This window comes from Mirounga leonina, unplaced genomic scaffold (genome assembly GCF_011800145.1).
Source record: "Mirounga leonina isolate KUSES-001 unplaced genomic scaffold, KU_Mleo_1.0 Mir_107, whole genome shotgun sequence".
Lineage (NCBI taxonomy): Eukaryota > Metazoa > Chordata > Mammalia > Carnivora > Phocidae > Mirounga > Mirounga leonina.
This window is the reverse complement of record NW_023270233.1, coordinates 4,690,674-4,704,521: the sequence shown is the minus strand read 5'-3', so window position 1 is coordinate 4,704,521 and position 13,848 is coordinate 4,690,674.

The window sequence follows — 13,848 nt, the reverse complement described above, 5'->3', positions numbered from 1 at the left end:
CTTTCTTTCTTTCTTTCTTTCTTTCTTTCTTTCTTTCTTTCTTTCTTAACAAAAATGTTATCAACTGGGGCGCCTGGGTGACTCAGTTGGTTAAGCGACTGCCTTTGGCTCAGGTCATGATCCTGGAGTCCCTGGATCAAGTCCCGCATCGGGCTCCCTGCTCGGCAGGGAGTCTGCTTCTCCCTCTGACCCTCCCCCCTCTCATGTGCTCTCTCTCTCTCTCATTCTCTCTCTCAAATAAATTTTTATGAGACTGACGCGCTGCCCACTGCGCTAAGAAGGCACCTTCAAATAAATTTTTTAAAAAAATTTTAAAAAAATGTTATCAACTGGAATTCCCACTACATATTCAGTGGGAAGAAAATTTCAGACCTGCAGAAGCTTGGATGTGAGTAACGTGATGACATAATCTTGATAAAAAGTCACAGTAACATCAGGCAGTGATTTTATGTCAAACCTATGTAGGAAAGTAATATCGTTCACAGGCGGATGAGAGTTTTGGTTTTACTTATAATACCTCACATGACATACTAATCAGTCTCCAAAGTGTCACCTGATGATTGTATTGATATGATTAAAACATGTTAAGAAAAAAAAAAAAAGAAATGCAATAGTTGGTTCTTTAAAAAGATTAATAATGTTGATAAGCCCCTGGCAATACTAATCAAGAAAATAAGAGAAAATGTAAATTAACAATATTAGGAATGGGAAAGAAGACATCACTTCAAATCCTACAGACATCAAAAGGATAATAGAGAAATGTATGAACAACTTTCATGCCAGTAAGTTTGACAACTTAGGGGAAATGGACACCTTCCATTAAAACAACTTTCTGAGGGGTGCCTGGGTGGGTCAGTCGGTTAAGCATCTGGCTCTTGGTTTCTGCTCAGGTCGTGATCTCATGGATTGTGGGATCAATCCCCATATCGGGCTCCACGCTCAGCAGGCTGCTTGAAGAGTCTCTCCTCTGCCCCTCCCCCCACTTGTGTGCATTCTCTCTCTCTCAAATAAATAAATGGATCTTTAAAAAAAAACTTTCTGAAATGAACATAAGAGGAAATACAAAATCTGAACATCTTACATCAATGAAATTGAACAGAAAATTTAAAATCTTCCCACCCCAAAACTCCTGTAGGCTACAGAATTCACTGGTAAGTTCTACCAAAATGTAAGGAAGAAATAATACCAACGCTGAGCAAGGAGCCCCATATGGGGCTCAATCCCAGGACTCTGGAATCATGACCTGAGCTGAAGGCAAACGCTTAACCAACTGAGCCACCCAGGCGCCCCAATCTACACAAACTTTTTAAGAGAATATAGGAGGAGAGAACACTTGCCAACTCCTTTTCTGAGGCCAGCGTAACCCTGTACAAAATCTGACAAGGACATTACAGGAAAGAAAACTGCATATCAATATCCTTCATTAACTTAGCTGCAAAAATCCTAAACCAAGTTTATAAGGCAGAAATTTCTATAAAATCCGTGATCTGTGGGTTGGCCCCACACTAGTTAAATGTGTTGGTTTGTGTACCTATAAAATTCCTATTTAGTGGAGTGGGACAACACCTTTATATATGTTTTAAAGTTCATCTCTGGGGGCACCTGGGTGGCTCAGTCCATTAAATGTCTGCCTTCGGCTCAGGTCGTGATCCCAGGGTCCTGGGATGGAGCCCCACACTGGGCTCCCTGCTCTTCAGGGAGCCTTCTCCATTTCCCTTTCCCTCTCCCTCCACCACAACCCCTCATTGTGCTTCCTCTCTTTCTCTCTCCCTCTCTCTCTGTCAAATAAAATCGTTAAAAAAATAAAGTTCATCCCTGTTACTGTTGATGCTCAAATCAGCATTAAAATATAGATAAAGTGAAATGAAATGAAAATAAATGAAACTTTTAGTCTAAGGCTGCAAAGAAAGCAGGGATAAATCTAAGAAGGAATGTGTTTTATGTTTTCCCCTTCTAAGTAGTGTATCTATAGATAGATGATAGATAGATGATAGATAGATAGATAGATAGATAGATAGATAGATAGATAGATGATAGATAGATCAATCAAATAATTGAGAGTATTTCCTGGAGCCAGATATTTGGATTCTGGGATCCAAACAGGGATCCAAATATTTGTTCACTAAACATATACTTATTGAGTGCTCACTAAATGGCAGGTGTTGTTTTAAGCTGTGGAGATAGAGTCAATTAGAAAAGAAGAAGAAGAGGAAGAGGAGGAGGAAGAGAGAGGAGGAGGAGGAAGTTGTTCTTGTCCGCAAGGAGCTTATATTGTAGTGTAGAAAAAGTAATTAAATATAATATTTTCAATTAGAAGAAAGCACTAATGAGTGGAAAAGTAATTAAATATAATATTTTCAATTAGAAGAAAGCACTAATGAGTGCAAAAGAGCTATTTTTAGATAGGGCGGTGGGAAAGTGACATTTAAACTGAAATCTGAAAGGAGGAGTCACCTATTAGAAGAACTGAAGGAAGAGGTCCATCCCAGGCAGAACAGTGAATGCTAAGGTTCTGAGCCAGGAAAAAGCTTAGTTCTTTCCAGGAATGGGAAGGCAGTGTAGCCGAAACCTAATAAATGACAGGGACAATAATACAGGAAGAAGAGCAGTTAGAGAACAGTTGGGTATAAGAAGGAGATCTACAGATGTTGCTCTCCTCTGTAGATCCAAGGAGGATTGTAGGGTCAGAATTTTAAAGCAGCATTTTCTGATTTAGCCTGTGTACCTTCACAACCTTGAGGAGAACTGTTGTCTTCCATCTTCATTCCAACAGAGGACTCTGTTTATTCCCTTTGAATAGTCTCTCTTCCTTACCAGATTTAGGGAAGGAACCAAAAGCTACAACTTCATCCCATGCCTCTGACCAACTGCAACACCTAAAATCCAGTAAACCCACAATACATATTTTTTTAAAGATTTTATTTATTTGTCAGAGAGAGAGAGAGCACAAGCAGGGGGATCAGCAGAGGGAGAGGGAGAAACAGGCTCTCTGCTGATCCGGGAGCCCAACACGGGGCTCGATTCCAGGACCCTGGGATCATGACCTGAGCCGAAGGCAGGCGCTTAAGCGACTGAGCCACCCAGGCGCCCCTGACTTAATTTTTAATTAGAGCTGTAGATCTACTTGGAGATCAACTAGTCCAACTCTTATTAGCAACTATACAACTTATTAATGGAGAAGAGCTGGTGTCCTGACTCGCACTCCAGTTCTAGACTCCCCACTTGACATTAGTAAGAGTATAGTCAAAGTACATTTAATAAATCAGATAGAACCTGGATGGGGTCCAGTGATTTCTAAATTTCTAAAAGCTATTTTAAAGCCATATTAGGTATTATTCATAACTGTACTGACACTGGTATTGTCATTTGAACTGTGAGAAGAAAATCATAACAATCCAAGTCTTCATGAAATAAGACATTATTAATGAAAGAGGAAGATGATTTTTTTTTTTTTTACTTAAATTCGCCTGTTATCTTGACTGTTCTTCTGGTTCCCACCCACTCCTGTCTGGGAGCCTAAATATCAACACATCAAAGGGAATAAATGAAAGAAAAGTAGCAGCAGCAAAGATATACTGGTGAAGCCAAGTATAAATAAGAGCTGGCAAAAGAAAACAAAAACAAAACAAAACAAAAAGCTGGCAACAAAGGTCACACCAGAGGTCAGTTTATACTAATGACTTGTTCTACTGATCAAAAACCAGTAACTGTGCTATTATAATAAATACAAGGAGCAATGGAACTGTTGAGCAAGTTATTTATTTATTTATCTATCTCCCTATCTACTTATTTGGCAAGCCAGAATAGTAAAGCTAGATGGTAAGAAGTACAGTGTTTTGCCAGGCAAGGACCGTGACATCTCTAAATTTGCCCTTTGCAAGAAAAAAAAGACGTGGGGAAAATGTGAGTAACTTACAAGCATTGACTTTCATAAACAAAAGTACCAGGTTTAGGTAAAAAAGTACTAGGTAAGAAGATAATTTAAGTTTTTATCTACCTATCAGGAACCACTTAGGAGAAAAATAGCTCTTTATTGAAATTTATGAAGACTAAAAAGTCATAGTAATAACTGTGACAGTGTAAAGGAGCAACTCTTTGCAGAGTTGATAGCCAAAGCTAAGTAAAGAGAATCAAGTACAAAGACACTAGAAGAATGAAAAAAATTAAAATTAAATTATGCTGGGTATAAAAAACTTTTTTTCTCAACTTAGAAGATAGATATATATTCAAATGGAATATATTTAAATATATTTATAGGATATATATGTAGAAAATACATATAGAATATATAAATATATTCTCTTTAACTTTAGCCAGTACAGCTGTAATCATGGTAAATACTCTTTTTTTCCTTTTTTGAGTTGCCATTGTCAATGGCAAGTGTTTCTCTCAAAATATATAGTTCTTTTCTTGAATGTATTCACACTTAATGTTTTATCTCACTGTTCCCTTTTCTTGTTTTATTGAGATATAATTTATATACAATGAAATGTGCAAGTCTCAAAATAAATAAATCTTCAATATTAGCCATTGTTATAAATGTGTGGTTATCTCACTGTAGTTTTAGTTTGCATTTTCCTGATGATTAATGTCAAGCACTTTTTCATGTGTTTATGGGCCATATGTATACCTCCTTTTGTGAAGTGTCAAGACTTTGCCAATCTTTTATTGGAATGTTTATCTTATGGGGTTCTAGTTTATTAAATATTTTGGATACATGTCCCATATCAGATATATTAATTGCAAATATTTTCTCCCAGTCTGTAGCTTGCCTACTTATTTTCTTAATGTTTTTGAATGATTTGAGAATTTTGGCTTTTACATTTAGGTATGTGATCCATCTCAAAGTTTGCAAATAACATGAGGTAGGATTTGAGGGATTATTATTTTTTTTTTTTAAGATTTTTTATTTATTTGACAGAGAGAGACGCAGCGAGAGAGGGAACACAAGCAGGGGGAGCGGGAGAGGGAGAAGCAGGCTTCCCATGGAGCAGGGAGCCCGATGTGGGACTCGATCCCAGGACCCTGGGATCATGACCTGAGCCGAAGGCAGACGCTTAATGACTGAGCCACCCAGGCGCCCCTTGAGGGATTATTTATGTCCACATGGTTCTAGCACCATATGTTGAAGATAATTTTTTTGCCTCATTAAATTGCTTTGGTGTCTTTGTCAAAAATCTATTAACTATAGAATTATGGATCTATTTCTCAAGTTTTTATTCTGTTTCATTGACTATTATTCTATCTTTATACAATACTACATTGTCTGGATTACTATAGCTTTATAGTAAGCCTTGAAGTGAGGAAGTGTAGTTACTCCAACTTAGTTCTTTTTCTAGAATGTTTTGGTTAAGTTCTTTGTATTTCCTCATAAATTTTTGAATTGTTAACCCACTTCTCCAAAAAAACCTATGATTTTTATTGAGATTGATAACTCAGTTTGGGGGAAACTGACATCTTAACAATATTGAGCTTTCCAATCCATGAACATGGTATATTTCTCTATTTATTTAGGTCTTCTCCAATTTCTCTCAGCCATGTTTTATAGTTTCCTGTATAGAGGTCTTACACCTCTTTTGTTAAAGTTAGCCCTAAGCATTTATATTTTTGATACTATTTTCAGTGGAATTTAAAGATTTTATTTATTTGACAGAGAGAGACAACGAGAGAGGGAACACAAGCAGGGGGAGTGAAAGAGGAAGAAACAGGCTCCAGTGGAGCAGGGAGCCGGATGCAGAGTTTGATCCCAGGACTCTGGGATCATGACCTAGGCCAAAGGCAGACGTTTAATGGCTGAGCCACCCAGTCACCCCTTAATTGAAATTTTTAAATTTCATTTTCTAATTCTTTAATGCTTGTGTGTGTATATGGTTTTCTTTGTGTGTGTGTGTGTGTGTGTGTGTGTATGGTTTTCTATATTGACTTGTATCTTGCAACCTTGCTAAATTTCTTTGATGATTTCCTCTCATCTCTTTTCTGTCCCCACTCTTCCTGGATCTTCTATTAGTCATATATTGGGCTTAGTGGACTGACTGTTTCATTTTCATATTTTTTCTTTCCTATTTTCCACCTATCTGGTTTTGTTGTTCTTGTTCTCTTTTCTAGGGGATTTCCCCCCAGTTTTATGTTCCAACACCTATAGTTTTTATATTGCTGTGTTATGGTAGCCAGCTTCTAAGATGCCCCCCAAAGATCCATACCTCTATGTAGTCTCTTCTCAAATTCTTCAAGGTTGTTCTATATGCCCAACATACAAAGGTGGAAGTGGTAGTGTGTGACTTGCAAGGCTGCTTCTGACTTGTGCTCTCTTAGATCATTCACTCTGAGAGAAGTCAGCAGCCATGTCATGTAGCCCAATGGGGAGGTCCACATAGTGAGGGATTGAGGCCTCCTGTGAACAGCTAGCACTAACTTTCAAGCCATGTGAGTGAGCCATCTTGGAAAGCTGATCCTCCACCCCAGTCAAATCTTCAGATGACTGCCACCCAAGCTAACATCCTAACTGCAATCTTATGAAAAGACAACACCACCCCCACCACTACGGGGTTTAGACCAGAACTACCTAGGTAATCCACTCCCAGATTTCTAATCCACAAAAACTATGAAATAATTAAAGTTTATTGTTTTAAACCAATAAGTTTTGAGGTAATTTATTAACAGCAATAATTAACTAAAAGATACTTTTTGTTTTTAATTCCCAAGAGCTCTTTCTTATTCTCTGAAAGTTTCATTTTATTAGCGTTTTGTCCTTGTGAAGATAAAAAAATAAAACATCCAGTAATCAACATATAAACATTTAAAATGTAGATTTGTGCATAAATCACTGAGGTAATTTCCTCTGTAACAAATCACATATCAACTAGCAGCATGATTGTGATAGTAAAGTTCCAAGTTTCTATGGACCAATGATAAATGATAAATCATACTATACCATTATAAGCTGAAAACATAACTGATAAGACTTAAGTCCGAAAATAATCATTGGTTTAATGCAGTGGTTCTCAAAAAGAGGGGTTATTTCTCCCTAATGGGCATTTGCCAATATCTGGAGGCATTTTTTTTTTTTTAAGATTTTATTTATTTATTTGACAGAGAGAGGCACAGCGAGAGAGGGAACACAAGCAGGGGGAGTGAGAGAGAGAGAGAAGCAGGCTTCCCGTGGAGCCGGGAGCCCGATGTGGGGCTTGATCCCAGGACCCTGGGATCATGACCTGAGCTGAAGGCAGACACTTAACAACTGAGCCACCCAGGCGCCCCTGGAGACATTTTTGATTGTCAGGTCTGTAGGAGTGCTACTGAGATCAGAAATGCTGCTAAACATCTTACAAGCACAGGGCAGCTCCCTACAACAAAGAGGTATCCTGTCCAAAATGTCAATAATGCTAAAGCTAAGAAACCCTGGGTTAGTATAAACCTAAGAAGACAAATAGAGTTCTGAAAGATCAATTGTATTAATATTTTAAGCGGTGACTCAAATGATAAAACAGACTACTTGCTGAGGGAATAGAGACAAAAAGCTTTTGCAAAATCAATCATTCTCTTCTCTTTGCTACCTTAGCTTTCTGTTTGTAATTATTATAGATTTGAAAAAATATCTATAATGTAAAATGTATTATAGCTATTTATGTGTTTCCCCCTCTACACTGTGAATACTCGTTTTTAAAAGATTTTATTTATTTGTTTGTTTATTTATTTATTTAGAGAGGGGGGAGGTGGGGCAGAGAGGGAGAGGGAGAGAGAGAATTCAAGCAGTCTCCATGCTGAGCCCAGAGCCTGATGAGGGGCTCAATCTCATGACCCTGAGATCATGACCTGGGCCAAAATCAAGAGTCAGATGTTTAACCAGCTGAGCCACCCAGGCACCCCCATTGTGAGTACTCTTAACTGTTCATTCCTGGTGCCTTGATCCTTTGTAGGTTTTTGTTGATTGTATAATATGAGAAAAAGTGACCATGAACTAATAACTCAAAAGTACAAATTAGAAGAAATCCGAAGTCCTCCCCCTCCAAAAAGCCCCATAATTATGGCAAATTATTGACAAGTAGAACCAAAAAGGTAAAAGAGTGAGAATTAGAAAAAAACCTACATGGGTCCTACTTCTCTATGTGCCTGAGAATATCTACTTCCACCTATCTACTTTCCTTTGTACCAGGCAAGACCAACACATTCATTCTCATTCAATCTCTGTGAGACTCTAAGCTCAAGGACAAAGGTTATCTTGTATGTCTTTGTTTCCCTCTGTATCCCCAGCCCCTAGCACAGTACCTGGCACATAGATAGAATCTTTAAAATAATCTTATGAAGTAGCTGTAACACACGTTTTCATGATTATAATTGTTCTAAGGGCTTACTATGCGCCAGGCACTGAACTAATCATATCTCATATGTGCCTCATTTGATCTTTACCACTACCCTATGGGCAAATATTGTTAACCTATAGTATAGATAAGGATGATAACCTATGTTTATTGACCACTCACTCAATGACATTGTCCTGAGCACTTTACATACATCAATTTATTTAATCTTCTCAATAAAACTGTAAGGTAGGCACTATCATTATCTTCATTTTAAAGAGGAAACTGAGGTACAGAGTTTAGCAAAATTAAGTAACTCGTCTTGAGTTACAAATCTAGTAAAGGGTGAAATTGGTATTTAAGCCAGGACTTTGAAGTTCTAAAGCTTACAGTTTTTCATGTGGTCTAATTACCTCTCCAAAGACAGAAATAATCTACATTTCCTTTGTGACAAGTTTAAGATTTTTCTCAATAAAAGTGTCATTTTTTAAAATAAAAATCAACCTGGGGAATGGGTTAAATGGGTGATGAGTATGAAGGAGGGCACTTGTTGTGATGAGCACTGGGTGTTGTATGTAAGTGATGAATCACTGAATTCTATTCCTGAAACCAATATTACACTGTATGTTAACTAACTGGAATTTATAACTCTTTAAAAGATTTTATTTTATTTGTCAGAGAGAGAGAGAACACAAGCAGGGGGAGTGGCAGGCAGAGGGAGAAGCAGGCTCCCCGCTGAGCAAGGAGACCGATGCAGGAGCCGACTGAGCTGACTGAGCCACCCAGGCATCCCAATTAGCTGGAATTTAAATAAAAACTTGAAACTACAAAAAAATTAACCTAGACTATATTCTTTCTTCAAATGTGTAAAATGTAACATTTAAATAGGAAACACAAAGCACAGGTGCCTGGGTGGCTCAGTCGTTAAGTGTCTGCCTTCGGCTCAGGTCATGATCCCAGGGTCCTGGGATCGAGCCCCGCATCGGGCTCTCTGCTCAGCGGGAGGCCTGCTTCTCCCTCTCCCACTCCCCTTGCTTGTGTTCCCTCTCTCGCTGTGTCTCTCTGTGTCAAATAAATAAATAAAATCTAAAAAAAAAAGAAAACACAAAGCAATATGTGTATTTTCTAAAACATGCCTTTTCCCCCCTCTGCTACACTAGTTATGGGAGCCAAAAAATAGGTCTCATGACAGTAACACCCTACAGAACATAAAAACTCATGAAGTTCCTGTTAAATAATCACAGGTAGGTTTATTAATGGAAAGATCAGGGTATAACTTAACAACTGCCACAAAAAGTAAAGTGCTATAAAGATAATTTCTATGAGTCGGATTCTATAAGAAGCAAACCCACAGGAGCACCTGGGTGGCTCAGTCATTGAGCGTCTGCCTTTGGCTCAGGTCATGATCCCGGGATCCTGGGATCGAGCCCCGCGTCGGGCTCCCTGCTCAGCGGGGAGCCTGCTTCTCCCTCTCCCTCTGCCTGCCTCTCTGCCTACTTGTTCTCTCTCTCTGTCAAAGGAGCAAACCCATAGAGCAAGTTTACCCAGGGGGTGTTCTTAGGATCAACACCTGTGCAGAACTGGAAGGTACTTGAATGATGACAGCCATAGCTTAAAGTTCAGTAGGATTCTTATTATGTCCCCTGGTGAAGAAGTTTCCCCTAAGGAACTGTACCATCTAAATCTGCAAAACACAGTGTTACAGGGATAAGAAGCACGAATTCCCCAAGCGGGTTTGATGTTAATTATGTCTTATCCAGGGGCGCCTGGGTGCCTCAGTTGGTTAAGCGTCTGCCTTGGGCTCAGGTCATGATCCCAGGGTCCTGGGATCGAGTCCCGCATCGGGCTCCCTGCTCGGCGGGGAGCCTGCTTCTCCCTCTCCAACTCCCCCTGCTTGTGTTCCCTCTCTCGCTGTGTATGTGTCTCTCTGTCAATTAAATAAATAAAATCTTTAAAAAAAAAATTATGTCCTATCCTACTTCCACTTCTTGGTTCCTGGAACCATGTATTCTACATGTTATGGACCCAGCACCATATGAAGTTTATTGACTTAACGTGTATACTGCATCCTGGAAGTTAGCACCCCGACCTCAGTGTATTGTATGGAAGTTGGTATCTTGGCCGTACCTTCAACAGGCTATCATTCTATCGCGTTGGTGGCATCTAGGGGATGTGATAGAACCATTGGATCCCATGGTCATGTACCACTGCTAAATTCTTTGTTGTGAAGTGGGTCCTTTGGTTTGATGCAATCATGTTTGTGGATCAAACATTCTGTAAGCCCTTAGGTATTGATGTTGTTGGAGGCCTTGTAGGTAAGAAAGGCAAATCCATACCTAGAATACATGTCTGTTCCTTTTTTTTTTTTTAAAGATTTTTTATTTATTTATTTGAGACAGAGAGAATGAGAGAGACAGAGAGCACATGAGAGGGGGGAGGGTCAGAGGGAGAAGCAGGCTCCCTGCCGAGCAGGGAGCCCGATGCGGGACTCGATCCAGGGACTCCAGGATCATGACCTGAGCCGAAGGCAGTTGCTTAACCAACTGAGCCACCCAGGCGCCCTGTCTGTTCCTATTAGAACAAATCCCTGGCCCTTCTAGGATGGAAGGGGCCTAATATAGTCAACCTGCCACAAAGGTCTCCTTGAAGAAGGGTGCCATATCAGTGGCTCAGCAATGAGCTCTGTTGGTCGCATGTGGGACACCTGACAGCATCAGTATTTAGATCAGCCTTGGTTGGTGTGGCCATGCACAGCCTCCATCCCAGCCATTGTGGCTCCTCCTTCATGGATTTATTGTGCTAGCATTAGGGTGGCTGATGACAGAAGCTGACTGACATCTGCCCGAGTCATTTAGCTACCTGGTTGTTTAATGCTTCCTCTGTGATGGATGCTTTCTGATGGGCACTACCATTTGATACAAAGATTTTCACACTCTGCATGTTATCTTAAGCCATTCACATGCTTTACCCCAGACTTCTTAGTCCCCAGTATACAACATTTCTATTTTATTTTTTTTTAAAGATTTTATTTATTTATTTGAGAGAGAGAATGAGAGAGAGAGAGCACATGAGAGGGGGGAGGGTCAGAGGGAGAAGCAGACTCCCCGCTAAGCAGAGAGCCCAATGCGGGACTCGATCCTGGGACTCCAGGATCATGACCTGAGCCGAAGGCAGTCGCTTAACCAACTGAGCCACCCAGGCGCCCACAACATTTCTATTTTAGGCCCCTGACCAAAACACTCACCACTACCCATGAAACTGTAAATATTCTAATCTTAGGCTACTTCTCTTGCCACACAGAGTAAATAACCAGGTACAGCACCTGAAGCTCTGCCCACAGGGAGCATTTCCTCTCATAACTATTTTCTTTTTTTTTCTTTTATTATATCATAACTACTTTCAATACATATATATTTTTTAAGATTTTATTTATTTATTTATTAAAGATTTTATTTATTTGACACAGACACACAGCGCACAAGCAGGGGGAGTGGCAGGTAGAGGGAGAGGGAGAAGTAGACTCCCCGCTGAGCAAGGACCCCCCCCCCGCCCGGCGACTTAGGGCTCCATCCCAGGACCCCAGGATCATGACCTGAGCTGAAGGCAGACGTTCAACCAACTGAGCCACCCAGGGGCCCCTAAGATTTTATTTTTAAGTAATCTCTTCACCCAATGTTGGGCTCCAACTTACAACCCCGAGATCAAGAGATCATGCTCTACCAACTGAGCCAGCCAAACACCCCAACAATACATATATTTTTAATTGAAGTACAGTTTACATACAATATTATATTAGTTTCAAGTGTACAACATACCAATTCAACATTTGTATATATTATGAAATCCTCACTACAATAAATGTAGTTATCATCTGTCACCTTACAAAGTTATTACAATATTATTGATTATATTCCCTACACTGTGCTTTATATCCACGTGAATTATTTGTTTTATAACTAGAAGTTTGTACTTCCTAATCCCCTTCACCTATTTCACCATCCTTTTACCCACTTCCCTTTGGCAACCACCAGTTTGTTTTCCTCGTTTGTAAGTCTGTTTCTGTTTTGTTTTGTTTTTAGATTCCACATACAAGTGAAATCATACAGTTTTTGTCTTTCTCTAACATTTCACTTAGCATAATACCCTTTAGATCCATCCATGTTGTTGCAAATGGCAAGATTTCTTCTTCTTTTTTTTTTTTAAGATTTATTTATTTTAGGGGCACCTGGATAGCTCAGTCAGTTAAATGTCTGCCTTCAGCTCAAGTCATGATCCCAGGGTCCTGGGATGGAGTCCCATGTTAGGCTCCCTACTCAGCAGGGAGTCTGCTTCTCCCTCTCCCTCTGCCCCTGCTCATGCTCATCTCAAATAAATAAATCCTTTTAAAAAAAGATTTATTTGAGAGAGAGAGAGGGCACGCACAAGTGGGGAAGGGGCAGAGGGAGAGGGAGAGAAAGAGAATTCCAAGCAGACTCCTCACTGAGCATGGAGCCCGACATGGGGCTTGATCCGACAACCCTGAGATCACGACCTGAGGCTGAAACCAAGAGTCAGACGCTCAACTGACTGAGCTACCCAGGAGCCCCAAGATTTCCTTCTTTTTTATAACTGAGTAATGTGCTAGTGTGTGCATATGTGTGTGTGTGACTTGCCACTCCACTTGAGAAGGGTTGTCACTTTCTTCAAGCTTTTAAGAGCCTTTTTAGCAGTGCATCAACACCTTCTCCTGGAGTTCTTGCCAGGGTGTTAAAACTTGTATCCCAGAATAGTACTTCTATAATAGTAAACACTACTTGATCCTACTTTATGTTTTACTTCTATCCCTTATTCTAGCACTCTTAGAATTAAGTTCCATAGACACTCTCTCAGCTGCTGAGGTACATGATGGCTGGGTTCTGCAGAACCTTCAGAGTGTATTACTTTTCTTTCTTAGCAGGCCCGATGTTTCCCTGTTCATTTTTATTGTAACCTTAATTATTGATCTCATGGCTAGGAGGGATGTTCAGGATAGACCCTGAGGGACCATCCATGTGGTATTGAGGGCACACGCCTCTTCATCATCTTCAAGTCAGAAGAAAGCACTGGTTCTTAAGGAATGGGCCTCTTCTTAAGTTCAGAGGGCTTGAGGGAACCTGGGGCATCGAGATCTGAATGTATCAATCTAGATGTCCTCTCTCAGGGTCCCATTTTTTCCTAATCAGGGCCCTGACTTTACAGGGAACAGACTTGGCTAGGTTGACAATTTAATGTTCTTGAACTCTGCTAGTCTTCAGATTACATCATGGGCCTGGTCCTCAGCTATTTCTACCCTTCTACTGCAGAAGAGAGCCTCTTAATACAAGCATAACCATCTTAATTGTGCTTCACTTTCTTGCAATTTGCAGGTATTGTGTTTTTTAGAAATTGGTTTGTGGCAACCTTGCATTGAACACATCTATTGGCACCATTTTTTCAACAGTGTTTGCTCACTTCATATCTCTGTGTCACATTTTAGTAATTTTCACGGTATTTCTAACTTTTTCATTATTATATATTTGTTATGGTGATCTGG